Source organism: Dicentrarchus labrax, unplaced genomic scaffold, assembly GCF_905237075.1.
Source record: "Dicentrarchus labrax unplaced genomic scaffold, dlabrax2021, whole genome shotgun sequence".
Classification (NCBI taxonomy): domain Eukaryota; kingdom Metazoa; phylum Chordata; class Actinopteri; family Moronidae; genus Dicentrarchus; species Dicentrarchus labrax.
Window position 1 is genome coordinate 31,456,167 of NW_026136713.1, and position 25,968 is coordinate 31,482,134.

The 25,968-nt window shown below is 38.9% G+C and overlaps 1 protein-coding gene across 8 annotated transcripts in view; it reads left to right on the forward strand.

Annotated features, from left to right (window-relative positions):
• Nucleotides 1–435: 435 nt before the first annotated feature.
• lingo2 (leucine rich repeat and Ig domain containing 2) overlaps nucleotides 436–25,968 on the forward strand; it is a 280,055-nt gene continuing 254,522 nt past the window's right edge. For 6 of the 8 annotated variants that reach the window (XR_007887017.1, XR_007887016.1, XM_051419442.1 and 3 more), the window contains exon 1: nucleotides 436–1,135. The gene's annotated coding sequence lies outside the window, so the exon portion shown is untranslated. The remainder of the gene's footprint in view (nucleotides 1,136–25,968) is intronic. The other 2 variants (XM_051419441.1, XM_051419445.1) reach the window with 1 other exon arrangement.

The window sequence follows — 25,968 nt, forward strand, 5'->3', positions numbered from 1 at the left end:
ACTACTGAACAGACTCCACTAAACAGAAAAAGTTAGTACAAAAGAGAGCTGCAAAGCAATGTAAACTCTAGAGATATCTGGTAATCAGGTAACGAGGATGAAGAAAGGAGATTAGATTGCCTCTTGCCTCAGTGCTCTTTTCCATGCTGCTGCTCCTTTTCTTCATATCTATTTAACTTTACATATTTATCAAGCATTATTTGTTTCTCTGAGGAGTATGGGCGGTGAACCTTTCTGTCTGACATGGCTGGCAATGGCACAGTAGTAATTGTGAAAAGCCAGAGCTAGAGAAGTGCACATCTCTGTGTGTGTATGAGAGGGAAGGAGAGGAGGAGAGAGAAAACGAAAGGGTGGGGAGGTGCAGTGAGAAGCAGGGAGGGGGCATGTACAAGGGAGGGTGAGAGAGAGAGAGAGAGAGAGAGAGAGAGACGGAGCTGGAGAACAAGCGGCTCGCCTCATTCCGCTTCTTTCTCAGCATCCATTCTGTGAGACCCTATTCCGGAGAGGGGAGAGCTACATAACAGGCAAATTGGAGAAGGAAAGGGAGAAAAAAATCCATTGAGGAGGGAGAATTTCGAGGAAAATAACCCATAATCAGGGCTCACTGGCATCCACTATCACCTCTTATAGCTTTGGCAGAGGTGTCTGAAAGTTTCCATCCGGGGGGGAAACCCTCCCCTTGTTGTGGGGATGAACAGCGGATGCTGAATTTCATTCCTGAAGGCAGGAGGGGAGCTGTGAAGACCGGCTGGATTCACTTGCGGTGGAGCTGGTAGTGCGCACCAGAAGAGACCTACAGTGCCTCTTTCTCTCTCTCACTCAGTCTCTCACACACGCATTTTTCTGTAGAATACATAACACTATTTCACTGTGCCAAGGTGGAATATCAGGGGAAGGCAACCCAAAAGAAATTCTCTTGCGCCAGGGAAGTCAAGGGGAACGGATTATGTACAGAATCAATGAAGGACATCCTGTTTACAAAAAGTAAGTTCAGAAAAAATCAGAAAAAGGTTTTGAATTGGGTTCTGATTCTGAGAGACTTGGAGGATTTTTGCCCTTTTTCTTTGTTGTGGAGCAGCACCGAGCTTCAGACAGGTTATCTTGTGGACTATATGTTTCTGGATGGTATTTCAAGGTAAGGACACATCCACGGGCTCTTGTACATTAATAGCACCCTCCAGAATAGGGCAGATTAGGGAGCCGGAAAGCTCAGCGTGAAAGATACAGTGAAGTAGGAAAGAGAAAGGATGATGGAAAAGGTGTTCAAGACTGTATTTATCCTGTTTAACATAAAGTGTAAAGTTGGATCAATGTCTTAATAATAGGGTACAATAAAATGTCCCAGGGCTCACAGAGAGTATGATTGTTTTCTTTTAGTTTTTTGTTTAGCTGTTGGATCGCTGCTCCCCTCTGCGGAGAATAATCTATGTGTATCTGCATACTTGTGCATGTGTGTTGATGGGGGAGATGCCTGTCTGCAAAGCAATTCATCTCTTTGCTTCCTTGCTACATAGCGGTTATCACCAGGGGAGGCTGCTAGTGGACGGGGCATAATTGCGGTGGCTGTTTGTCCTCGTCTTTGCAACAGCCAGTATCTGTGAGCGCAGGGAATTACTTTTGTACAGTAGCCACATTTTATTCATAATGGTGAGTGCCTGTCTGCTTTTTAACGGCTGCCCTATCCCTTTTATCTCTGCTTGCAGTGAACTGATTGTGTCCAGTATTATACTATCTCAGACGCCCTACATTATACCTTCACCTTCAGTTTCTGTGTGTATATATATAAGTTTGTTGGTGTGATTCTGGTCCAGCAATGGATCTCTTTCTGTGTCTCTTCATCTCTGTTTTTCTTGCCCTTCCTCTCAAATGGGAAAATAATGATACAGTAATTTATACCTCTCGCTTGCCAAGTTCCTTTTAAGATGGAAATGAATACTGTTTTAGGAGGCAGTGCACAGACTGACAGACACAAAGGATAAGGTCTACTATTGTGTTCTTTTTGGGGAAGAGTGAATATGCTGCCCTCTTGATCAATACTATACAAGTGCAAGGCTACCTCCTTTTGTATGGCAGCGGTTGAAATATTAATGATTGCATGAGCATCCTGTTGGTCCCCTGAAATATTTAAAATAATTGAATAATAAATAGACTGTCTAAGCCGTTAAAGCCCAACTTTGTCTGGGGCAGGGCATTATAATGCCACCTCCTCATGTAACATGCAAAACAGTGACCATTAAATGCCTTTGCCTCTGGATATAAAAATTTCAAAAGAGGTGTCTCTCCTCTGGTAGAACATCCACTGGGGGGAAGTGGAGTCTGATGGGAAGTTGATGACAGCTCCAGTGCATCTGGCGTTTACTGGCTATTGGTGGCTTGAATCTCCAATTGTTCCCCTGCATACAGAGCTTGATTTCAAGAAGCTGTTCTGCACAAATGTTCTATTGAAATAACATTTAGCATTCAAGAGGCGTAGTATGAAATTGCTTCCTCTTGAAAGAGATGCAAACCTCTCATCTGCTCTGCCTCCTGTATTCATTTAATCTAATGAGCTACATTTCCAGTATGTACATATTAAATGTGAATACTAGCATGTACATACGCATTTAAGAGAGCATGTAAGACTGAAAGAGAGATTCTTAGTCTATCTGGTATCTGCGTGGGTGTGTATTTGTCCAGAGCTCTGAGCTTCATCCCTTTTGATGTTTTATTGAGTGTTAACCATGGTACGACTGACGCATTGCCTCTAATATGGAGTTGCATGGTTAAAGGAAAGCACTAAGACGGACTTTGCTCTTCCTTGTAGTTCCTTTTAACTCTGAATTAGCAATGCTGTGTCTGCCTCTTTCAGCCTTTCGGATTTGGTAAATGGTTTGGTTCAGGCACTGTATATGTGCAGTTGTGCAAGACGGTGTGTGTGCTTGTAGACATCTGTGTCTATAAGGAAGAAGGCTATATGTATGCTGTGGACATGCATACTGTGTGTGTGTGTGTGTGTGTGTGTGCCCAGGTAAGTGTATACAGGCTTTCCTATGTGCTCGTATAATCCCCTTCTCTCTGTGTAAAATGGGATATACAGTATGCAGTCAGCATGTGTTTTTCTCCCATTTCTGATGTGAAAGGAGTCAAAGACAAGGCCCTCCATTTTCAGTGATATTATGAATCAACTGAATCACGGTGTGGACGGAACAGAGGGAAGGAGCTCTCCTCTGTCTCGTGATTATTCAGTGCTGTTGACAGCATGTTCACATGGGGCAGAAATCAGAGGAAACAACTTTGATGGCAAAAGTGCTAGGGTTTTGATTTATTACTCACAGAAACTGAGTTTGAATCAGTATGCATGCACGCCAGTAGGCAGCTGAAATCTGACACACCTGCTTCCAAGTATGATAAATCATTTGCATTCATGTGTGCCTTTTTGGTTTGGTATCAGCAAAATATCTTTCAGTTATAGAAGTTCCAAATCAGGCCTAATATTTTAGTACTGGGTTTTTATTTTGCCAATAGTACGAAGAGACTTAACATTGTCAATTAAGGATTCATTAATATCAATGTTTCATGAATATCACTTATTGTTGTAGCGTTTCCAAAGATGTCATACCTCATCTTGTGGTTGGCTTTAGGGGAGTCTTGTACTGTTCCAAATCACAGCATATGGAATAAGACAAAAGTTTAGGCGATATATATGGACTATCCATTGCTTTGTTTGTTGTGAATTGTGAATATAAACTAAGTAAAGGTAACTATTATGTTGGTGAGGCATTGCCAAGTGAAACAGAACAGACATTTTTTCAGAAAGATAAAGTGTTGGCGGGGCTTCCTGGTAGAGCTGCCGCCCAATGTACCAAGGTTGAGTCCTGTGGCCCTTTACTGCATGTCATCATGTCATTTGCAGATGCCACTTTACCTTTTGGCTATCTATTGAAAGGAAACTCTAAATGTCAGAAATCAAATGTGATACTTGATATGCATTTAAAGCCGTTAAAATTTAAGCTGAGATTGAAATGATTCTGGAGTTCAAAGATCAGCTGCAACGCAGTGGCATTTTTACACAGCCATATAAAGATCTTTTAGTTTTTAATGTGTCCCAGAATGTATAAGAAAATGATTTACTTAGAATAGCAATAGTTTGTATATCATGTAAAATTTGTACATCATAAAAAGTGTTACACCACATTCCTTCAAAGTAAATGATGTATCATTTGTTGTTAGAGGACAGATGTACAGTGAGCTCTGTCAAAAACAAGGCCTGTACCCAGAAGCAGAACAGCGTATTTTTAGCCTGTCCATTAAGGACATGGAAGAAAAATCAATGATCACAGACTGAAACACTGGGTTTCATATTTAAGTTTTTTTTCCTTTATGACCTTTGGATACAGTTGGGTGTATGTACTGTGTAAATATCAGATTCTAACTTGGTCAATGAAAGAGTCCAAAGATGTAAATGAAACAAGGCTTTTGTCTTCTTTTCTTAATGTCATTTATTTATTAAAATCAAACTTAATTTAATAGGTAACTACAAGATTTCATTTTTCACTAGTGTCTGGACAATATTATTAGTAATGGGAGTACTTTTTTCACATTGATATCACACATACTTTCAATTTAAAGACTAATGTGTGTTTAATTGTTGCTGTCACTTAGAAACACATTAACATACTCATGCTAGCTATCATGAGCCACACATCTGTAGCGTATACATCACCAGCTGGCTGAGACAAACAAAAGACCTTATTTTAAATGGAGGTCTGGTCAGCTGGAGACCAAGCCGTGAACGGATTTGGCTGATCTGTTGTCAGCCCCTTTGAATCCCTGATGAGGCGAAACACAATATGCTCGAACAGCTGGGTCATTTATAGAATATGCTTACTCATCATGGTCGACTGAAAGGAGGGGGGTAAAGAATTCTGTTTTAATAAATAGAGTACTTTTCACAGAAAAAAATATTATTTTAGATGAAGCTCCAATGAAGCTTTATTAGTTTACAAAGGAAATGGCAGCTCTTTCCTGAAATACCTTCGGGGGAAGGCCTTTGGATAAACTGGACAATTACTGCACTCACCAATATCTTATGAAAGTGACATGAACAAAAGCGCATTGAGTACAGTACTCTTACAGTAAGGGAATATGCATGTTTCAGTGTGTGGCTCTTTTTTTAAATTTGCATTTATATTTGAGGCAGTTAAGCTAACAGCATAACTAAAAGTAACAGACTAAAATTAAACATGAAATATGGCTACCGTTTCTTTTATGTACAAAAGAGAAACACTTGGCAAAAGAGATAAGGAAAAGGAACACAAAGGATTTCAGTCCTGTGTCTGTTGAAGATGTTACGTGCTAAGTGACTGCTGGTGGCAGTGTAGCCCTTCTGGGATACACTAACCAGGAAGTGGCTGTCTGGGGCATGAGCACTGATCTGCGAACAGCTTCCATTGACAGTGACCTTGCTGTCTGTGTCACTTTGCAGTGTGACCTTCCTGGGCAAGCTGCCGAGGGCAATAAGTGTCGTACCACCATTGGAAAAGTCCCTTTCCGTGTGTGTCGACAAGGAGCATTAGTAAGGGTCAGGGGTGACATAGCTGACCAAGAATAGGGGGCACTGGATGTCGCACAATGTGGCAGTTGAGACAGAGCAGGAGGGGGAAAAGGAAAAGGTATTTTGGGCTAGTCCCCTAAAAAAAAGATCAAATGTCCTCAAGCAGTGTCCGCAGCTTAAATGAAGAGATCTTATTCTATAACCTTGATCTGAACTTTAGCTTCCCTTAGTACATCTCTTTAAAACTAGTTTCCCCTTAAACCTAGCAAATACATAGTGCAGAGTACATACATACAACCTGTATGTATGTACAACTGGTGTTTATTCCTTGATTATGATTCTAGACAGAGAAAAAAAAATCAGATTCAGGTAAAATTGCAAAAGAAACAAATACCCTATTGTGATATTGTTATACAGGTGCTAGACTTTGGCTCCACCAGTGTATACAGTATGTAATGCTGACATCCAGTTCACTTGTAGTCTCCTGTCTAAACAGAGGAGTGCAGTGAAGTACATCTGTGAACATCCTTGGCCATGATGTTTTACAAAGCCTCTTTGCAGTATGTAAATGGACACTGCGTCCTTTGTGTCCTTGTGAGATGCATGTTTTCTTATGTTATTCATTATTCGTCAGTTAACCAATAAGCCATTTGAGCCACAAACATACAAACACAACAGCCAAACCACTTATGTGCCATTACTGACCAGTCCTGTTTTTATACTAATTAAGGATCATTAAATATTCACAGAATAGAATAACCTGCCTATATCCTAATAGCAAGGAAAGATTGATACTGCTTCTTTTCTAGTGAGGCCCCTGTTGGAGCCATCCATTTTGTGTTCTGCCTCCATCAGCCACTTTAGGATGTCCTTACAGCGACTTTGCCACCTTCATCCTTTCCCTGCACCCTCAGTTTTCAGCTGTGAAGCAGGGTATTTAGAGTATTGACCGCTTTGCTCTTTAGATGATAACAGAATTGCTGCGTCTATTGTATCAAGGTGAGGGGCTACTTACATATTCAACTCTTTGTTGTGTTCATTGTCTTGTTAAGCTTTATCTGTAGTTCCATTAAATAATGAGTATTAGCAAGGCAGATCAAAGGCTGAATATCAAGGTTGGAGAAATTATTTATTCAGCATGTTCACTAAAACGTGTAAAATTCAGTTAATCCCAGATTCATGCTAGAGTATAAGTATGTGCATGGATTTTACAAGAACAAACTTCACTTGTGTTGCTTTTTAGTAAAAAAAAGTCATTTAAAAAGGTCTTCCAGGGCGCCTGGTTAGCTCAGTCGGTAGAGTTGGCGACCCACATATGGAGTCGCTGCAGCGGCACAGGTTTGAATCCGACCTGTGGCCCTTTGCTGCGTGTCATCACCTCTCTCTCTGCCCCCCTTTCTTGTCAATCTTCAGCTGTTTCTATCAAATAAAGGCATTTTTTTTAGTATTTAGATACGTAACAGTTGTGAAATGTATCCTTGAGCTCTGAGTGGTTGGGCTGGTGCCCGAAAAGGTTAGGCCTTTGAATATACTACAGTGTCCCCACTAATGCTTCACAGGTAGATCTGGATATGTCAGAGTGTAGTCTTTTCATTTCAACAATAGTGGAAATGTCAGTACATGGATACTTCCTCTCTCTCTGAGGGGACTATGGACTCTCCAACAGCCCTTGTGTCTCTTACATTGGACAAGCTCCCATAACCCCGCTTCTGGCAGACTATGAAAGGCTCTCAGCAGGACACTGGCCCTGCACTTGTTAGTGCAGGTCACTGATCCTGGCTTCCTTTGGGCTTACAGCTCGTATAGGCTAAAGTACAGCTTGGGTGTTTGTTCGTTGCTTATGCTTTAACGAGTCTGTGGGGAAGAGTAAGAACGCCTACACACCTTAAAACCCCAATAAGAGCAGAAAACCTGTCGTCGTGTTGGGAGAATGAAGTAGCTCGTCTCCCCAGGTGTTGAAGGTTCACATAATGTTGCGATGGGTCTTGTCGCACTCCTGGTGGAAAATGTTCCTTGTAGAAAGCAATGTGTTTCAAAGTGCAGTTAAACAGTGAAACAAAGAATACGAGAGGGAAAATCCAGAATCCAGAGATAATGGGTCTAATAGCACATACAGTAGTGAATCATTTTCTATAATTGGTGGTCCTGCCTTTTATTGGGTTTTAGAGCCTAAATGTCAATCTTGACTATTCCATTGGTGTACAAGAACAAAACCAGGCTGACACAAGATTAATTCCAGTACAGGCACAAAAAGTTCCTATTATACGTGCACTGTTCTATTAAGATAGGGACAGCTGGCTGCCGTCCAGTAAGTGCAACCAACCCAATTTCATAACGGCATTGCTCCTGAACTCCCATATACTGCAGTCACCTCCTGCTCTATTTCAGGCTTTTGCATAAACTGCCAATAAATTGGAAGGAGGGGCTGTGAGTCAGTGTTGCCCTTTTAATTTATTGCATGCTTCTTTCTTATATTCGTATAATCTCAGATAGCTGTCAGTTGGGCGAGAGACTCATTAGAACCTTTGTCATGCTGTTGCTCCTGGGCTGGGGAGCATACTGAGTAGATAAGAACTCTTTCTCCTCTCCCAGCTTCTCTCCCGCTCTCTTTTTATCGCTCCAGCTCTCTCCTTTTCTCTTCCCAGCCTACTCAGTGTGTTACCAGAGGTTTGACTGTCAAGTGGAAGCTCTAGACATTTTGGAGTCTTTCAGGGAGGCAATGGAGGTTCTGACGGCAGCACATAACCTCCTGCCTGCTGTGGTCTCACTCTTCGCCTTTTGGTTACAGAGGGATGTTGTCTGATGATTCAGTTGTTTGTCTGGAGCAAATGTGGGTTATTATGTGTGTGCGTGCAAGACTGTGTTGTTTCATCATTTTTGTTTTTTCCCACTTGTAATTGCATGGGCTGAAGCAGGGTTTTAACTGATATGATAATGATACTGACTAATAATGGGATTAACTGGTGGCTTGCTTTAGATTAGTCGATATATTTACTACCCCTTCTCTTAACATATGTCACTGTAAACCCCTGTGAAGTAATAGCTGGTTAAATGTTAATTACATTACCAAGAATTTTCACCAAGCTCATTCAGATTAGTATATCATCAAGTATTAATACACTGTGGTTGTGTATATATATGCTTAGTAGCTACAAGATTTCCTAAATGTAAATAAATAAGTCTCAACAACCATCCAATTGGTGTGAAATGAGAGACAAACCCAATGTTTATTATCACTTAAATTTGTAATTTGTCATTACCATATGACATTTTCCATGAAAACACTGCCAGCCCACTATTGGCTTTGTTTACACAGTGATTCATCAGATTGAAGACTTGCCTGCCCTCTGATGTTTGTTTGTGCTTTTGACATTCGGAAAGCAATTCTGTATGTTACCAAGATTTGTATGTGTACTTACAGATTGTAAAAGGTCTATTTAAAATTTTAATTATATCTAAACAAATTGGGTTACAAACTTTACAGGCAAAGGCACATATCCTTAAAGCTGCAGAATTATGGAAAAAGGATCATTATTCTGTATGCCTCTGTAGACAGTCCATGATCGAACACCTAATACTGCCTTGGTTAGTTGACCCATTCCAGTAGATACTTTGTTTGAAAAAAAAAAAAAATTCTCCTGTGCCGAATAGACAGAATAGTCAGACGGGGTTGCTCTCCTCATGACAGGCCATTACAGTTCTAACCAACTTGTTCCCGAGTTTAAACGAAAGTTCTATGAGCCTTAGTCTCCACTAAATGGCAGATGCTAGCCAATTATAGTCTATAATTAGTGGACAGAGGTTCAACACAGAAGTGTCTTAAACTTGCATTCTTTCTAATGGCCAGTAGGGGGCAGCTCAAGTCATATAGTATTGAATTTTATGGAGAAATGACCCTACCTCTTACTGTATTTATTAGCTCAGTAAACATTTTCCTAATGAGTTAATGGTCTCAATCTCAAATATTATTCCATACTGCATGATGTTCATTAAGTAATATATGGTCCCTTTTTCAGTAAAAAAAAAGATAAAGCAGGGTATGCTTTAAACTAAGCAGTGATGATCAAATATGTATAAAAATTCTGTTACTGCTTTCCCTATTTCTCGCCCAAAGTCGTTTCAGAAACATATTTTAGTGTACTGTTTATCTGGAATACGAGAATGTGTATGACCAGGCGAGCCACCATTGTTTTCCTGTCTAAACCAAGTGCAGTCAATGACAGCCTCTCAACCCGCGTCACCACTGCTCCAACAAACCAACATGGGGACTGCCATGATGCTGAACTCGAGCCTTCAAAGCAGTACTCACACTTCATGCCAGCTGGATCACAAATGGGTCTTTAAGTTCAAACATGCAGGCTATAAGATATGAATGACATCACATGCCTTCATGAATAAAATTATGGATGCCAGCAACAACTAGTTCTCCCTTGCCAGCCTTGTAATGTGGGAAATGCATGACGGAGATTAAATGTACATGTCCTCTGAAATGCCCAACACACACAGTGCGAATTCAGCTCGCCTGCCACATTAGATATTGCAGGGACTGTGTTGCCCTCTCCTGTTTGATGAGCCGGGAATTAAACCTCCAAATTTAAGCATTGACCTTTACTTCCAAGTATACAAGCGCCACTGCTATTGTCAACATGTGTAATTCCTAGCCTTGGATGCCGGCATGCTCACTGTGAATTATAAATCAATGAGCATGTATTAGTGTAAAATCCTACAGCACTTGGGGCTTTGCTTGGGATGGAAGAATGAATAGGAGGGAAACAGGGGCACCTCAGGGGATGCCAGGCTGTCCAACTCTTGGTCTGCTGGTCACAGCCTGGAGCTCATCCATACAGATACACAGAGACAGGGGGCTTATATAGCAGTGGCTCTGAAAAAGTGTGTGCTTCTGTGTGTGTTGTGTCTATGTGAGTGTGCTTTGATTAGCTTCAGGGAGTTTCAGGAATAGTTACAGCCTATGTATTGAACTGAGGAAAAGGCACTATTTCACGATAGATAATGTTGAACTAAAATCTAAATGATTTTATATGTAATTATCAATTTTTGTAACACCAGTGATTCTACCTACAGCTAATCCATGAAAACAACTGGCTTGGTTGAACAGACACAATAAAGATCACCAAATGCAGAAACTCAGACTTCAACAGACATCGACAAAAAAAGAGAGACACCACAATACTGGAAATAGGCCTACTACTTCAAGAAGTGATCTATGTGATGTGCAATGCAAATACAATGCAGACATGGGTGCTTAGCAACAACGATGCTGCCCCTGCCAAGAGAAGGGAAAAAGGCTGTTTAACATTGAGTTTTTGGCTTTGATAGACCGTTTAATCAGCGAGCCTGAGAAGTGTTTGTAGAAAAGCTCTTTGGTGTGGATATGACCCACGCTTTCTGTATCTTAGCAGTTCATGGTAAACAACAATAATGTGTTTGAACCTGTATGTCTTCAGTAACATTCAGTTCACTCAGTTTACCTGCCACTGTATGAAGTGGAAAATAATGTGTGTGTGTGTGTGTGTGTGTGTGTGTGTGTGTTTTTTTTTGTGTGTGTGTGTGTGTGTGTGTGTGTGTGTGTGTGTGTGTGTGTGTGTGTGTGTATCAATTGTGTATATATACACTGCATCATGAAGTGGTGGAGTTCTGAACATTTTCAGCTTACATTTAAGACATATGTGTACCCTAAAGGTATCCCTCAAACACCCCCACAAACCCAACACACACATACATAAACACTTAGACACACAGAAATTTGAATAATTTAAATGTTATGAACATGTTAAGATGCATTCTTTCTAAAAGCACTCAGCAGAAAGTAATGGGATTATTGTACATGACTGCATTAGGAATCCTGTTTAACATGTTTGTGTTACTTAAGAGAAGGAAAGCGCTTAGCTTCTTTCAGCTAATTAGCAACTTAATGTCCTTAGATACTAAAAATGCTAAAACAAAATCACCACATTTACTGTTTTATCTTTTGCAATTTATATGGATGTGCGGTGAAAGCACGACCACATAAACATTCCATGTGAGGTAAACTCAGTGGCAGATTGCAACGTTGATGATCACACAGTTATGTATTTGCCCCGCAGGAAGAAAAAGAAATGACTTTTTACAGCTTACTGCAGGGGCATATGATTGGCTCATCGAGGTTTGAGAGGTTGTTAAAAGCACTTTCTGTGCCCATATTAATGATGACATGGCACCCTGTGTACAGTGAGGTTGTGGAGTACATTATCTTGACAATTACTGTTCTGTTAGGAGATGAAAGCCTTCTACCACACTGTTTTGTGGCCACTGCCTTTGGTCCATAGGGTTGTCCATATACTCGGCGGCCCTGGTTTCCTCTCTTCCGGTGCATCACCCATCTAATCCCGTTACTGTTTGTGACTCACTACTTTCAACTGTCGGGAGAAAAGAAAAGTTCATAAATAATGTATTCCTTGGGTGTATCCACCCCCGGATCAATGGCAATACAAAGACCATCTACAAAGACGGTTGGCTCAAGGCCATATTTGATCACTTCCACTGTGCACGATCACTGCTCTCTTTTTTGTCAGCCCACAGAGACTCAATTATTTCCAAGTGTTTGTAAGCTATTGTTGAAAGAACACGGAGTGAATATTTAAAGTTGGTGAGGGGAAGAAAAATCTTTGATGACACATGAAAACAGCAGATGGATGGTAATAGTGAGCTGTTAAACACAGAGAGAGAGAGGAGGAGAAAGAGAAAATGATGTGGTGCAGCATCCTATTCCTCACAGGGATACTGGGAACAAAGTTGTAGGCATGGCAGTGGACTAGGCTCTGCAGTGATAGAGCAGGTGATAGCATTTAAATGATCAGTAGCAACTGGAGTGCAACTCGGATGAACTGTCCTTCATATAGAGAGGAGGTAACAGTGTTTGGCAAGCTAATCTACTTTAACACCTAAAGCATTGTTCAGTGTTAGGAGTAAGATGAACCAAAAAAACAAAGCCATGTTGCAGCTTTTAGGTATTAAGTGATAAACCTCCAAATGATCCACAAGGTGTCTAAGATAATTAATAAATACATTGAAGAAGTTGATGTGCAGCTTTGTGGTCCAAGCAACAAGTGACAGCAAACTTCTCACCACAGAAGCACAGATTTATTTTTCCTCTCACATCCCTTGCTGGGTTTGTTCCTCCCTCACCCAGATGGCTGGGCTCATAGCCCAAGATATTCACCATGAAAAAATCCTGATTTTTATTTTTTTATTTTTTATTTCCTACAGTGCAAAATCTTCACTCCTTCAGCAAAAATTGATGGTACATCCGATTGGCACTGTACCACCGCTCCGGCTGTGCCACGGATAATGAATATTTGTGTGAAGGGCAAGGCGCACACTAAAATTAGATCAAAGGTCTGCACTCTATAGGCATCAAACGGTGGACAGAAGTTGTGCTCCAGCGCGGGTTGTGCCATGCCTATTCAGTTGTCAGATGTCATACGACTGGATCTGCTAAAGAAGATATGTTTTGATGTGCGGTTCCCGAGTGAGCATATCTTGGTTTCATTAGTGTAATTTATATTCCAGACAATATTTGAGGGATTAAAACTGTGTAGCTAATGAGCAAACTGTTGCAGTGTGACTGCACAATCATCGATCAATGTTCTTTGTACAGTGACACAGGACTGTACACTCCACCTGCTAAAAGAGTCCTTAGTCACACTTGAGGTTTTTTTTGGCTTGCAGTCCCTCCACCTGCTACATGTTGTACCAAGTTTGTGCTGACACTGGGCAGTGTGTGCTTTAACTGAACTGAAGAGTGCAGTGATTTTAGGAATAAGGAGGTCATTCCCTCCTTATCGGACCATGGAGAATGAGAATGCTTGATCTGAAATGTCCATACAAAATTAAATAAAAACAAAATCGAACCTTTTCTAACCTATAGTTTTTAAGTCCCAAACAATTCATATTAAAAGATGTCTAAGAAGAGTAAAGACAGCCATTTTGGAGCAACATTTGTTACAGAATAGCAGATCGGTTCAAGAAAATTAGTTCCATTTTGTGTTCTACTGTTTTTTTTTTTATGTGAACTGCACAATATATTGTTTAGTAAGAAAAACATATTGACTTTATAAATATGGATGATGTAAAAAGAGTAAGTTGGCTGTTCACATGAATTATTTAAATTATCCATTGACTTAGAGAAAGCCTAGGAGATGAGAAAAAAGCCCTCTATCAGGATACACTGATTGTATGTAGAAGTTCTTTTCAGTGCACACTTCATTTGAAATTTTCCCACATAAATATGTTATTTGAAAGAATATAGAAGTACCTATAATGTTGTAACTAAACTGTTGCAATCGGGTCCTCCCACCAGGCTCCAGCAACACTAAAACAAAACACTTTGTGAACAGTGATAGCTAAACATGACATAAATAATGGCAAAAGGATTAGCAGAAAATCAGCTATTGAACCATTCACATAAAGATGAGAGAAGCAGCTGCCATCTTTGGGTGGTGTAAAAAAAGTAAAACAGGGAGCTGTGTGCTGATTTCTCATTTCAGCAGGGTAAAGTATTATGTCTGAATTTGAAGTAATGACTACTGTTTTATAATGTATTTTTTATCACTTTGGTTTGTCATCCACTCGACTTACACCTCACTATCAACTGCTGACAAAGCAGTCTTTATAATCATTGAAAATGTGGCACAGATTGTGAGCTGATAAGCATGAGGTTGGCTACTGTCATCTAGGATTTGATTAGAAAAGTCTGTGACGTTGGCAGGATCGCTCCTCTTTCAGTGTTGTCTAATTAAGTGGACGTAACACCTCTAGTAATAGAGTCAACCTTTCAGCATGTTATATTGGCAGTGTTTTGTGATCTGCACTCACCATCCATTGTATATGAGCGGGTTGCCATCTTTTAATCCTCCTAAATGGAAAATGTAGATTGAATGTTATTAAGAGGTGATGAATTGATTCACCATCTGGTCAAGCAAACTGAAGAAATGCCATCTACAGCATACACGAGGAAAACTGATTTGGTTTTAAGTGGGAGCCCTGCTGATTAATGGGCAAAAGGTTTCAGTTGGTTTTAGTCTTGTGATCAGGCATGATAAAAAGCCACTAATCTGATTGTTACAGTATATCTCACTTACAACGTGGTGCTTCACCAGCTTACTTTATCTGCTTTTGGAAAAATGTTCAGAGTGACTCCTTGTTGACACTGAGCTCAGGTAACCTTGTGTGTACTACTTTGATGAGATAGGGTGGGGGTTTGGTAGGGGGGGGGGCAACTTTCATTAGATTTTAAGTAGGTCACTGTCTGTGCAGGAGCAAGATACAGTAGATTATATGCCTGCTAGCAAGAAGTACACCTGGGAGACGGGGCTTGGCCTTGGAAGTAGAACAAGCTTTATGTTCTATCATATTTAAGACATTAATCTAGGCCAGTGTTATTACCTTAGCTTGATTATTTTTCTGAAAGTTCTAATATTTTGCAACTGGTTCTTGCTATGGGCACACACATGAAGAGTCTTTCAAATTCTAGGTTTGGTTATACAGCTTGATTAACCATTGTCTAAATGTTTGTGTGCTATCCAGACTGTGTAATGTCAAGTTTTCAACATTCTGGCAGAATATTGTTATTATCTGTGATGATTTTTTCAGTTACACAGACATTATAAGTGGCAGCAGTTGATACTGAAACTTTTGAAACTAAAGAAGTGGTACCCAAATATTCTTACTTGATGATCTTGATGCAAGTTTTTATGGTAATTACTATATTTGTGTGCAGATGGTTCGTAAAATATTTTGGTGTCTACACTTTCCGCAGTTTGCATATTTAGTTTTGGAAGATTAGGTTTCCTCTTCTCCTTGCTGTCATCTGTACTGTATTCTGCATTTTATTCCAGTTGACTGCATGACTTCTCCCTGTGATAAAATCTTGCATTTAAGATGTCTGTCTCAGGCTTTTTTTTACGGCATTATTGAAGCTACTGCACTACAAAGACTTTCAAAATGCGTATCTTTGTCAGTATGGCTTTGCATGTCTGCTCTTACAAGAGTTTCATGTTACCTCTGAGTTTCCCTTTACATTAAATAAGATGCATGAAACAATGCATCTGCTACAGGTTCTTCCTGGGCTTTGAAGACGTTTTACAGCTGATTTTGTGTTTTGTAGACCTGGAAGTCTTCAGGGCTTAAAGTATTCTGGGACCGTGCCGGATCTCCGGCGTGTGGTGTTTGACTGCGGTTCATAAAAAAAAAAAAAAAATTAAACATAAAAAAAAAAACCTGTTGATGCGGGATATTGTCAAGCCCCTCCCTCAAACCGCTACTGTCCAATCCAACGTTAGCAATCGTAACTATGCACACGCAATGACGTGCATAGTTACGGTTGTTGTGACCGTGGATGTACTCCGAAGGTTGTGACAGATATAGCAACAGTAACCACGGGAGGCCAGCAGCAGTTGATGCTGCGTTCCAGACAACTCAGGAAAAAACAGGCTGTGAATTGTGGAAAATGAATCGAACAGCGTCAGACTTGGAAATTACACGTATGTTCATCTTCTTCCAAAATAAGCATAAATTGCTGCTGCATAGGTTTTCAGTGTTCAGCGGATAGTGACAATATGCCACACTTCGCTTTTCTCCTCCGACTTAACCTGTAGCGTGTACACTATGACCTCTCGGTTACCTCCGTTTCACTGAAATCCAAAGATGGAGGGGAAAGTCATGAAGCCTGGAGAAGACGTGCTTACTGAAAAAGGACTTAAAAAGGGGCGGAGATGGCAAGCCTTTTGGTAGCTGGTGCCAATAATTAAGAGAGCCAGGTGCTTGTTTCTGTGTGTTGTGCGCGAAGAAGCTAATATATGCTACTAGCTGCAAAAAAGCTCTTCGACGTCACAAAGGTAGGTCATCTTGTACGCTGCCAAGCACAATGCCAAAATTTGCCAAATCGCCTAGCGTATGTGTCGGACCCACTACCCCCCCGAGGGCTGGGGGAGCGTAATAACCAAAGTTTGCAGGTTGGTAACTGTCTAGTGTTTGGACCTTTTGAAAATGAGCATTCAGCTGTAATCTCACTGATATTGAGTGATACTTATTGTACAGCTTGAGCCTTTCCCCATAGTGTTCATTATCAGTGTTGCAGACCTAACACATACACAAACACATTTACACTCCTACTAAAAACTGGACCTTCTAGCTAGCAAACTCATTCTAACGTGGGGAGAACACGCACACAGAAAGTGCCAGGACGGCGGTCTGAGAACAGGACATTCTTTTTTTTTTTTTTCAGGTGACAGTTCCAGTGTGTAGGCTCTAGAGCACTGAGTGATTGCCCTTGGGCTTCAGGAGCTTACTCCTGTGTGGGTTGTATTAGAGTGTCTGTCTCACCCTCTGAAGCAACAACTTTGATCTCTCAGCCGCTCTGGGAGGTGGTGACATTTGGCAAGCTTTGACCTTTTGAAGCAGTTTTTTGTTTCTGAAATTTGATTTAGGTGGAAAAAAAACAAAACTAAATATATATATATATGATTATTATTTATTTTTTTATAAAGATATGAAGTCTTTATATATATAAAAAGACCTCATATCTTTTTAATAAGACTTTACTGTAATTTTATCAATGTATTCATTATCTGTGTTACATGCTAATGCCTTCAACTATTTACACATTTTATAATTTTAAAATATTATTTATCAAAGTTTGATGTAACAATAAAATAATAAGGACAGCAGAAGCCTATTAAACGTAAAAAGTAAACTGATTTTGGTTGATGTAGCGTTGCAAGTGTAAGATGTTATGCCCCAAGGCCACACAGTAAGTGCTTAAATAAACAAATCATTTATTACGTATAACTCAACATAAGCAAACTAGGAGGTGTTAGGTCAGCCTTCTAATACTGAAGTGTTGTTTTTGGGTGCCAGGAAACTAGGTAAATACAGAGGTACTGTAATATGAATTAAGTTTAAACTAAACACAATCGAACCCAAAAAAAAACAAAGAACAAGTGGAGGCACCAGCCTCCCTGGAGGGAGAGAGAGGCAGCCATCTTGGAATCACTCAGCTTTAAAAGGCTTCTATCCCTCAATGAGGTGGGAGGGGCCTGGACAATCAGTGAGGATCTGGAAAGAGGGAAGCACAGGCAGGCCCAGCATCAGACACAAATACTGTATGAAGCCTAGGTCTGTCACAAAGACAACAATTTGAAAGTTGCCTTTTTAATGTAGTTATACATCAAATAATGTAGACTGATGTCTGTTCAGCAAATCTTAAAATTAAATAATGGGAATTGTTCTTTCTGGGTTTACACTTTTGGAAGGACTCACAGAACATGCAGTAATATTTGATTGATTTTATTTATGGATTATCATGAATATAGTTTTGCTCTTTGTAAGGTAACACTTATGCACACTACACTTTGACATGATGAGACTTATTAATTAATTAATTAATAATTGGCTGGAGAGGATTTTATGTTTTGCAATAAGTCTGTTAGAGTTAATGGTTTTTCCAAGAGACAGCTCCTCCATGCTGGTTTCCTGGAGTTGAGTACATAATGTACTGTATTTATAATCAGACAAACAAATATCAGTTCAGTTGGTAAGTTTACTTCATATAATCAGGGAAAGGCTTTGTACTACCAGAATGCAATATTCTCTGCATGCAATTAGCCAAAGTATTTCCTCCATTGATTACAGAAACAAGCAGGAAGATGATAATTTGATTTGTTGATGAAAGGGCAATATTTGAAATGGAACTGATAGTGAGAGTGGTCATCTGAGCTGTGGTTATTTACTAGAAATGAGTCCGCTAATGTAATAATTTTCTTTTCTTCAGAAATTGACTGACATTAAGAAGCTGCTGAGTGCTTGTGGAGTATATCATGATCATATATAGTTAGAGGAACTTTGCATCTAGTTTACTCATATGCTATATAAATGTATTAGAGGTGGTGTATGTGTGTCACTAGGGTAAACATTGAAGCAATAAAACACAAGTAAAACTTAAGCACCATCATATGTCAACAGAGGAATGTGAAAAAGGCCCCCTGGTTACACATTCTGCATAAACCTGTTAATAAATCTGTATTCATATTCATTCATTCATTAATTCATTAATTAATTCATTCATTCATATACTATCATATGTGATATGCGTTAATACAAACCATGTTGATATTATATATTATATTTATACAATATATTATTATTATATTAATAACATTATATTGTTATTATTATTATTATTATTATTATTACATAACAATATATAAGATATTATCTATTGTATATATATCTTCTTGTATAGTCAAATATCTATTATACATATGCTATATATCATATCTTGTGTATATATGTACATATATATTGTGTATATATATTACAGTATGTATGTATGCATACCTTGCACAGGCTGAATATATGACACATATTTACATTATATCAATATTAATGTATAATATCTATGTGTATACATGTGTATCTGTTCAGTCATCATATTATATATATACATATTATTATTATATTATTATAAATATTATTAATATTATCATTATATACTGTTATTATTATATACTGTTATTAACAATAACACTACCATCATGCCATCAGTACTATTACCACCATCTTGGAACTAAAAACTAAAAACTTACCTACCTTTTTATCTTTTATCTTTTTTTATATTTTCTATCCAAGTATTTTATTCTATTGTTGTATTTTATTCAATTGTATTTTATTCAATTGTATTTTATTGTATTTTAATGTACCTGGCTGCTATAACAACCCAATTTCCCTTCGGGGATTAATAAAGTCTATCCATCCATCCATCCATCCATCCATCCATCCATGAAGTAGCTATAAGAATGCAGTGTTGTGAACAAGCAAACTGAGCACTGCGAGAAAGGTTTTAATAAAGCTTTAATGAGCGAGGTGACGAAGGCTGCTTTCAGTGAAAAATTGTTTTGCTTCCATTTCTGCAATTTTTGATGCTATTGTTTGAAAACACAATTTAAACTATTTTGTTCATGCTAGGGTTGAAAAATAGGTTGTTCAGATCTTTGTACAAAGCTTCCTGTCATAACAGCTTCTCACTGACAGTCGGTTTTAAACAGTATATTAAAAAACAACAATATATGAAATGATCATTTGATTGGTAAATGGTAAATGGACCTGTACTTGTATAGCGCCTTTCTAGTCTTCTGGCCACTCAAAGCGCTTTTACACTACGTGCCACATTCACACTTCACTCAGTGATGGCGTGAGTTTCATGTAGTTTCTCCTACATGCTTCACCATGGTGTTCAGTTAGTTGCAATATGCAACTTCACCACTGGATGCCACTTAATCTTACACTCTGGTCCTTTAACAAGCAAAGACACATAAAAAGACATAAGACAAATAATTTAGATAAAAGGGGATGAGCATCATTAAGCACTTGTAATGTGCTCTGTAATGCTTTCACGACCATAGTGAAATATTGCTTTTCTTTGTTATTCCATTTATTTGGAATGCGTAATGGCTGCTATTAAGGACAGAGTATTGGGAAGACTCCTTTCATTGGAAAGTACAGTGCTCTAAATACCTCATAAGCACTGGGAAGATCTCTCACTCAAAGTTGTTTGAGCATAGCATTTGGCATACACGTAGGCAGCCATGAAGGGCAGATTATTAGATAATTTATGGTAAGTGCAAATGTCCAAAATCCATTTCTTTTCTCTGTTCCTACTATTTAAACCGTACACCCTTAACCCCAGACCACAGTCTTCACCCCCTTTTGTTCTTTGGTGAGCATGCTGGTCTTCAGAACGCCAAATAGTGTTTAACACATGGGACAATTTAAGAAGAGGAAGAGCTAACGCCAATTGATTGGTTGGTTCAATGTTTTATTATGAACATACAGTTGAATTTTCCATTGAAGAAACATTTCTATAATGTTTGTGTATGCTATAAGTTATAGTTCTTTAGAAAGAAAGAAAATCAGTATCGGCAGGCCAGACATTAAAAAAAACTGAAATTGGAATTGGTGCATCTCTAAAAGGAGACAAAGAGAAGAAACTTCATTCCCTAACACACTGTTGTTTCTAACAATTTACATAAAGGTTAAAAATAATGCACCAGCATTCCTATGTTGGATTGTTTATTGAATGCTTTCAATTCATTGTTGAGGATTCCTAGAAAGAAAATTACTGTTCAAATAATTATATAATGTAAAAACATAAAGAACTCACAAAAGGTTATATTGCTAAATTTAGAGTCACAACGCCGGCTATGAATAATTTGAATACTAACCTATCTTGGAAAAATAAAAATACATAATTCATAAACATTGTACAAACTACATGATATCATATGTTGACCTACAGGGATATGTTAAGCTCATTTACACTGATAGCCAACACCTACTTTTTTAATATATGCTTATATCACAGTATTAATCATATCTTAATCACTGTAATGTGATGCTATAACTACGTGCAATATTTGCTTATTCTTAAAACAAACGTCTTCATCAGTTTAACAGGGAGAAAAAGAGGAATCTGTGAACGGCTAGCTTAATGCTGCTTGTAGCAGCACCGCACACATATCACATAGAAATGACAGACGTAGCTGGTCTGTTGTTAGGTAAGAAATTAAAGACCTGTGCGTGGGCACAAGTTTGCTAACCACAACATTGACCAAGCCACAGTTCTAATTACATGCAAATGATTTTTTTGTTGCCTCTCCTCATTTTATGATTTATTGCTCTACCACAGCTGTCAGAACCCAGGCTCCACTGATTGGCTCTTAAATGGGAATGTTATTAAAATGCAGGTGCAATGCCACTGGGCAGCCCAAATGGTTAAACGCTGGCTCCCGATGGTAAGATATAACCAGTGTTGAGTCAGACAGCTGTTTCTGCATGAAAAAACAGGGTGTTAATGAGTAGAATAGATTGCAGATGAGGATCACTACACCGTAACATGTTGTTTCTTCACCTGAGACCGCTATGCATCATCTCCAGAAATGATTGCTCAATTTAAATCCACTGTTATGAAGTAAGCTATAAATATATTGTGATGTGATGTTTACAGAGGCATGTCCTCTCCACTTGGATCAACATATGATCATGGACAGATATTGCTTACAACTGCACAGTCGCAGCTTCACACAGAAGAGTGCCCCTTGTTTTACTTAAATCTGATCAGTAAATCAGGAGGGTTCTCTAAAGCTGAGTAAAAGATGTAGGTTGTACATATGGAGATACACAAAGAATACATATCTCAAATGCCTGCTGTTCTAAATCCTTCTGAAACAAAATAATTGCTATTTATGTTTTACTTTTTTGTGCAGTACAACCCATTTTATTTTTTAAAGCTCTGGTGTTTAACATTTAGGGTGATATATTGGTAGAAATTAAATATGATATGCATAACTATGTTTTCATTAGTGTATTATCACCTGAAAATAAGAATAGTTATGTTTTTATTACCTTAGAATTAGCCTTTTATATCTACAGATGCCACAGGTCGACTTCCATAGAGTCTGTCATGTTGAACCACCATGTTTCTACGGTAGCCCAGAATGGACAAACCAAATACTGGCTGCAGATAAGGCAATTGCTCACTGGGCATATGCAGAAAGTGTGCATTCCAATTATCAAAGTATAACCCATAACATTTTTCCAATGAAAACAATCAACACTGCTGTACATTATCAGCTACATAATGCAAAGTCAGAAAGTGACCAAGACTGAGGGGGAGTGGGCCAGAAATTTCAAGCTAAGCTTGACCTAGCCAGTTCAATTCCAGTCCAAGTTGAAAGCCAATGTATTTCTTTTTCCCTTTCTCTCTCCTGTACTAATACGATTCAAAGATACAAACAGATGCTGGTACACTCAGTTACAAGTTATCAGCATATCCATCATGATTAAGTAAACAGACTATAAATAGTAAGATATTAATAGTAGTAATAAAGCTCTCACTCAGGATTAGTCTGCCAACGCTCACACACACACACACACAGACACTCGCAAAACCTAGAAACCTCGATTTAAGGATAAATCACAAACTAAACGAATGAGTGTATAACAAATCAGAAATTCACAACTGTTCTCCAAATCTGAAGAATGGACACTAAAAGATCTAACAAGCCGGTGACTGTGAAAATGTGTTGCTTACATATATCACTCTATATACTTTTGAATAACAATCCAAAACATTATATATGATAATATGGTCAGCTAGCTGGCAAGACAAAACATGTTGGCATCACTCCTTGCTCGTGTTGCACGTGTGTGCAAAACATGAGGGAGGACAGAACAATTACCCCGCAGGGTTGTGCACGTGTGATGGATTTATAGTAATATTTAGACTCTGGGGTCTAACTCGATCCCACAAGATGCTAAGTCCAAAATTGTCCCGTTTTTCAAGTCTGTCAAGACCCTTTTGAGCTTTGGTCTGGTTGCTGATCTCTAGACTGACTTATGTGCATCTCAGTGTATACACATGCACTGCTGTGTGTAATGAAGGATCAGATACTTATCATTTATCTTACATCTTTTTTTCTTGTGTGGAGGGCTGTGTCTTTATAGCTGTGCTGCCATCATTTAAACCTGCTCTGGTTTCTAACACTCTTAAAGTTCGTATGTATTTGCAATTGTTGCTTTAATTGTCAATGGAGGGAATGTACAGTAGCAGGCAATTCTGCCTTCCATAGCCAAAGGGGATGTTTAGCCTGCTGATTAGCAGCTTTGGCATCTTGTCTGTGGTCTTAGGTCTTACACGGAAGCGTGAACATAGTGACCATGTAAAAAGGTTCTCAGCGTGCAGTCAGTCATACAAACAAGCTAATACATGTCAAGAGTACAGAAACAACAGAGCCTATCTAATTAGCTGCGCAACAGAGCAGCAGCTCAATAAATGCCTTCTGTTAGAATGGACAGGAGCTACAGCCAGAAACCTAATGGTTCATTGAGAATGAGTGATTATTGGACCTTGAGTCTTTGGCAGTTGGGACTCGTTGAACCCTTATTGCAGAGGCATCTTAGAAACACAATGCAAGAACATGATGGTTACCATACCTGACCACATTAAAGATCCACTCCAGCTTTCCAAGGTTTAATTTTACATGATAAGTAGATTATGTTGCTAATGGTACCAAGTGCTATGGCATAAGTATAAAGGGGAAAAGTGTTTATACTCATGCCATCTCTAAATTACTTAATGGATGCTGAATTGACAGAGTTTCAATGTTGGCTGAGTAAAGTGGAAAACACACCGCTGCAGCAGCGCATCATATGACGCACATCAAGTGCTGCCCCTAGCACTGATAGCAAGTGTTTTCATTGACGTACAACACAGCTTGTTCTCTGGAATTTTTTTTTTTCTGGGTCGGTGAGACCAATGACAAGACGTGTAACAGGAGAGTGTATTGACAAGTGCCGGCACAGACATAACTGCTGCCTGTGTAGGGGTTAAATTAGTGTGGCTGTTTTGACACGTGCCATTTAGCAGTGGTGTTCTTCAACCTAAAGGCAGTTTTTCTTATCCCTACTTATTTTAAAAAAAAAGCTTTAGAAACAATAAGGACATTCGCATGGCTTGAGATGTTGAACATAATCACATTTATTTATGATATTCCTTATGTTTGCTTCACAGGCATTATTCCTGGGAGCCTGCACTATCATCCACAACCTTTTTCATCCCTCCATCTGCTCAGATCTTTATCTTAGGGCTAAAAGACACTGAAAACATATAAGGGATTAAAATCAGTGATTTCCAATGGTTCCTTAGTCATTGAGCTCCAGACTTCTCTACTTTGTATGCAGCAACATTTGTTTATCATTCTCTATGCGAAACCCATGAGGTGATTTTATGGTAATTGGTTTTATGACTAACCAAGCCTCACAGGAGAGTTTTAAGGTGTTTTCTGGTTCCTAAGGTTTACACTAGACATGGGGAATGTGACATCCTGGTTCTAGCTTTGCTCCTGTCCTTCGTGGAAGGGCAATTCTTTTTTTTTAATTTTTATTTTATTTTTTTCATTTTACAACAGTCCTCCAACACCAGGAGTATAACAGCAGTGGGAAGCGAGTCCTGGACGTGGGATGTAATTTTACCTTTGTTGCAATAGATTGGGATAATCTGACAAGTTTACAGCTGCTTTAGCATAGAAGAAAATGGAAATGAAACGAAATTAAATGAAAAACTTTTCTTTGGATTAGTTGTACTTTTACAGTAGACTACAATGATCTGCTTGTTGAAATAAATACTATAATAAGGAGTTGAGTTAAGAAGAGACATTTAAAAGATAATGAGAAATATGAGTCCCAAAAGAAAATGATTAATCCTTTTAATATAATTTTGTTCAGATGTTATTTAACCACTGAAGGGTCAAGGAATTGCCTACATCGTATTGCATTCAACAGCTCAATCAATAATTCTAGACTTAAATACATTTGCATATAAATATGTTTCTTACTCGCAAATGTGCATCAGACTGACGACCACTATGAAAGGACGAACTGATAACTGCCTAGAGGATGAGAAACACATGGCACTATATTTGCCAATACATAAAGTCATCACTTCACCCTCACATAGAAGTGTTAATCAGGCTGAAAGCGTATGCAGGATACTCTGCAGGGGAGATGGTGTGGCAGAGGTGACAGAAGGCTTCCTGTCTCTGACAAGGCCTTTCCATAATCTCTTGGCAGTGATTGGGCAGCTTGGCTGTGGGCATAGTATAGCTCCAGGCTACTTCTCTGTTCTCCTGCAGTTTTGCATCCCATAAATAACAAGGGGCAGACGGAGGCAAAGACAATGAGCAAGTGAGGACAATGTGGCAAGGAGGCTGAGAGCCTGAATAAGAAACAGACAGTTGGTTGTCCTGAAGACAAAAAGAGCCAAACGGTGATTTGTTGTTCAGAACAGAGGCAGATTGGGGATGAATAGTAGCATGACATTGGGAGAACAAAAAAAGAAAACACTGCAGTAGAGCGATAAGGCTCCCTGTGTAAAGGTATGGGGAAAATAAGACAAGATGCTCTTTCTCACCCTGAAAAAAGGTTTAAGCAAATTTACTCGTATCATTCTTGCCTGTTCATGTGGTAACTGTGCAAGGGATGACTAAAAATACCCAAAAGTAGCAACATTTCTGAATGGTAAACAATGCACCACATTATATTTTAGAAAACACTAATTAACTAAGTCCCAGAATGACAACATGGTGCAGGATAGAAGTCAAATAATGTTTAGGTATACTGTCAGCACAATTTTTAATCATAATATAGTACCTTGTATGTTTTTATCATGTTAAATTAACTATTGCAGGGTCGACTACTGCAAATGCAATACTGTCCCACCACGGTAAAGTATGTTTAACTAAGTTGCTGCTCAGTGCTGTAGGCCATCGGAGTGTGCTAGTGTTTAGCATTTTGTATACTCTGTTGACATTTAAATTATAAAT